This window comes from Callithrix jacchus, chromosome 5, assembly GCF_049354715.1.
Source record: "Callithrix jacchus isolate 240 chromosome 5, calJac240_pri, whole genome shotgun sequence".
NCBI lineage: Eukaryota > Metazoa > Chordata > Mammalia > Primates > Cebidae > Callithrix > Callithrix jacchus.
Window position 1 is genome coordinate 90,918,806 of NC_133506.1, and position 4,742 is coordinate 90,923,547.

Sequence of the window (4,742 nt, forward strand, 5' to 3'; positions counted from 1 at the left end):
CTTCAGTTTTCATTGTCTGAATCAAAAGGCCATAATTTTCATTTTTATCTACCCCAAATCACCTCTCTCAACCTACTTTTTGTTTTGTCTTTTAAGACTTTATATTTTTAGAGGAATTTTAGATTCACAGCAAGATTAAGTGGAAGGTACAGAAATTTCCCATATTCTCCTTGTTCTCACACCTCCCCCGTTATCAACATCCCCCACCAGAGGGGGACATTTTTTAAGGTTCATTCTTGAACATTCTGTGAGTTTGGACAAATGTATAATGACATGTATCCACCATTATTCTATCATAACACTTTACCACCCCCACAATTCTCTGCCAGATATATCTTCCTCCCCCAACACCCCTGACAATGGTGTCTTTTTACTGTCTCCAGTTTTTCCCTTTTTTCTCTCTCTTTTTCTTTTCCCTTTTCCTCTTGCCTCAGAGACCATTAGTCTATGGTATGGAAGTTTTTCCCTTTTCTAGAATGTCACATAGTTGGAATCACATCAGGCAGCCTTATCAGATTGGCTTCTTTCACTTAGTAAAGCGAATTTCAATTTCCTCCACATCTCTTCGTGGCTTGATAGCTTATTTCTTTTGAGTGCTGAGTAATAAATATTCCATTGTGTGGATGTACCACAGTTTATCCATTCAGTTCCTGAGGGAACTTGCTTACACATTTTGGCAATTACAAATAAAACTGGAAACATTTGTGTGGACATAAGTTTCCAAATCCTTTGGATAAATCTGAACCTGCTTTTTAAGCAGTGAGAAAACATCTAGTTTCAAAAGCCAGCTGACTGCCCCTCCTAAGCTGCTGATTTGAGTTTGGTGGCTTAGGCCATGCTTTACTGGGCACTTGACAAGTGGTCCTTCATCTCAAGGCCCATCAGAATACCTGCAGGGGTGGTTAAAGCAGATTGCTGGGCTCCACCCTAGACTCAGACTCAGTAGGGATGGAGTGGGGCCCAAGTATTATAATTTCTAACAAGTTAACAGTGCCAGAACTGCAGGTCCATGGACCACACTTTGAGAACCACTCTTCCTGACAACATGTGTAATAAGAACTAGAAAAGAACTGAAATGTGTTGGTTTTTTAAAAGATTTTTAGGGGGAAAAAATGAATGTAAGGTACACGTGACAGTAAAGCCACAGCGTGATGCTCGTCCAGTGCCAGTTGTTTGGAGTTTAGTTATTTGAAAGTCTGCTTCCCTACTGCCTACTGAGATGGAGAGAAATGGTCTTGGTATTTTGAGAGGATATTAAACAATGCTCCTAACTTAAAGCTTAATTTTTTGTTTTCTTGGAGACAGGGTCTCACTATCACCCAGGCTGGAGTGCTTACTGCAGCCTTGAACTCCTGGGCTCAAGTAATCCTACCATCTCAGCCTCCCCAGCAGCTGGGAGTACAGGCATATGCCAGTGTGGCTAATTTTTTAAACTTTTTGTAGAGGCCGAGTGTGATGGTTCATACCTGTAATCCCAAGCACTTGGGAGACTGAGGCAGGAGGATCACTTGAACCTGGGAGGTTGAGGCTATAATGAGCCATGAAAATTGTGCTGCTGCACTTCAGCCCGGATGAGAGACAGACAGGGTCTCACTATATTACCTAGGCTGGTCTTAAACTCCTGGCCTCAAGGGATCCTCCCACCTCAGCCTCCCAAAGTGCTGGGATCACAGCTGTGAACCACTGCACACAGCCTGGAGCTTAATATTTAGTATAAGGAAGGAACTGAATGATGTTTCTTTGGAGATTCTGTTTCATTATCTTGCTATTTCTTTTTACTAAATTGGGTACCATGTTTATCTTTGTAATCCATCATTTGTTACATAAAAACTTAAGTGCTTGTTGAATTGCTTCTTAATCCTTTTTTTTTTTTTTTTAGACAGAGTTTCACTCTCCTTGCCCAGGCTGGAGTGCAATGGCATGATCTCCGCTCTCTGCAACCTCTGCCTCCCGGATTCAAGCAATTCTCCTGCCTCAGCCTCCCAAGTAGCTGGGATTACAGGCACCCACCACCATGCCCTCCTATTTTTTTTTTTTTTTTAATTGAGACGGAGTTTAGCTCTTGTTACCCAGGCTGGAGTGCAATGGCGTGATCTCAGCTCACCGCAACCTCTGCCTCCTGGGTTCAGGCAATTCTCCTGCCTCAGCCTCCTGAGTAGCTGGGATTACAGGCACGTGCCACAGTGCCCAGCTAATTTTTTGTATTTTTAGTAGAGACGGGGTTTCACCATGTTGACCAGGATGGTCTCGATCTCTTGACCTCGTGATCCACCCGCTGGGCCCTCCTATTTTTTAAAAATTATTATTATTTTTAGTAGAGACAAGGTTTCACTATGTTGGCCAGGCTGGTCTCTAACTCCTGACCTCAGGCGATCCACCCACTTCGGCCTCCCAAAGTGCTGGGATTACAAGCGTGATCCACTGTACCCGGCCTCTTCTTAATCTTCTTTAACCCTTCATTATCACACCTGCTGGAATTTTGTTTCTATCTTCATGTCCAACTTTACATTACTGTGAAAAGTTTTTTCCTAAGAGTATATCCACCCTAAAAAATAGGCTGGGCATGGTGGCTGACACCTGTAATTTCAACACTTTGAGAGGCCAAAGCAGGAGGATCCCTTGAGGTCAGGAGTTCAAGACCAGTCTTGTCAACATAGTGAGAGCCCCATCTCCCCCACAAAATTTAAAATGGGTGGGAGTGGGAGGAAGAAAACAATTTGCTTTAGCTCAGATCAGCCTAGCATAATGGTATGGACCTGTGGTCCTAGCTACACAAAGCCCGGGTGACAGAATCACTTGAGCCCGGGTGGTGGAGGCTACAGTGAGCTGTGATTGCGTTCCCAAACCAACCATGGGTGGGGCCGCTTATTGTCACGGCCCAGTGACAAGATGCAGATGAACTGAGAAATAAGGGAGTTTCTTTCCATAACTGAGTACAGGGAAAAGGCCTGGAAAATATTGCCAGACCAACTCAGAATTTTCCAGAGCTTGCTTATACACCTTCTAAGATGTATGTCTACATGTAAGTATGAATTCATCTAAAGACATAAGTGATTAACTTCTAATCATTAAGATCTGAGTCCTGACGACCTTCTGTAGCCTCAGTAAATTTACTTAATCTAAATGGATCCAAGTACTGGGGTGATTACCCTTATCTTGTCTCTTGCTAAATCATGAAGGTTTGGGGAATTTCTTCAGATCCCTCAATAAACTTTGTGGAAGTCTGGGGAGTTTCTTCAGCCCCCAAAACAGCTTGTTTAATCCTAAATGGGTCCTGTTAAGAATTCCTTTGTTACCGGGTGTGGTGGCTCACACCTGCAATCCCAGCACTTTGGGAGGCTGAGGGGGGTAGATCACAAGGTCATGAGATCGAGACCATCCTGGCCAACATGGTGAACCCCCATCTCTACTAAAAATACAAAAATTAGCTGAGTGCGGTGGCTCGAGCCTGTAGTCCCAGCTAGTCGGGAGGCTGAGGCAGGAGAATTGCTTGAACCTGGGGCCGGAGGTTGCAGTGAGCCAAGACTGAGCCACTGCACTCCAGCCTGGGCAACAGAGCGAGACTCCGCCTCCAAGAAAAAAAAAATTTCTTCGTTATCTTGGCATGCTTTAAGGCCTAGGAAGGGCCTGGGCAAAACTTTTTTTTGAGACCGGTTTTCCCTCTTGTTACCCAGGCTGGAGTGCAGTGGTGCAATCTCGGCTCACTGCAACCTCCACTTCCCAGGTTCAAGCAATTCTCCTGCTTCAGCCTCCCTAGTAGCTGGGAATACAGACATGTGCCACCACGTCTCGCTAATTTTGTATTTCAGTACTGAGAGGGTTTCCCCATGTTGGTCAGGCTGGTCTCTCCCAAAGTGCTGGGATTACAGGTGTGAGCCCTGGGGAAAAAACTCTTGATGGGCTTTTGCTACTTTCCAGCCTTTGTATAGGGGATTGGCTCTCTCAGCTTTTAATATTTAACTTCATCACTCAGTGCTCAAACAGTCGTTACAGAGGCCTGGGTTAGTGAGACCTGGCCTGCCACCATGTCACCACTGCACTGCAGCCTGGAGAACAGAGCAAGACTGTCTCTTAAAATAATTAAGTAAAAATAAAAATTTAAAGTCTCAAACATTTCTCAGCACTTTGGGAGGCCGAGGTGGGTAGATCATGAGGTCAAGAGATCGAGACCATCCTGGTCAACGTGGTGAAACCCCATCTCTACTAAAAATACAAAAATTAGCTGGGCATGGTGGCACGCGCCTGTAATCCCAGCTACTCGGGAGGCTGAGGCAGGAGAATTGCTTGAACCCAGGAGGTGGAGGTTGCGGTGAGCTGAGATCACGCCACTGCACTCTAATCTGGGTAACAAAAGCGAAACTCCGTCTCAAATAAAAAAAAAAAAACAGTTTCAACAACAGTCTGGAATGCCCTATTTATATTTAAGAAATAGGACTCAGCTTCTCTTTGTAGTTTTTGCACTCTCTGCCCTTCAGTTACTTCTAACTTCACTGGAAGGAGATATTCTACCACTTTCCCATATTTCTTTCATTTTATTTAGTGAACACTGTGGTGTATCACCCAGCTAGTCTCATTCAAGACTGAAATGCCTGCCTGGTCCTGGGAGTGTTAATGACCCATAGCTGAGTGTGTCCTCACCCACTTCCTCCACTCCCCATGATCACCTTCAGCTGAAGAGAGCTGCCTCCCTTCCAATGACTAATTGATATAAGAATATGAAGTCCTGGTGCTCTTGCTACAAT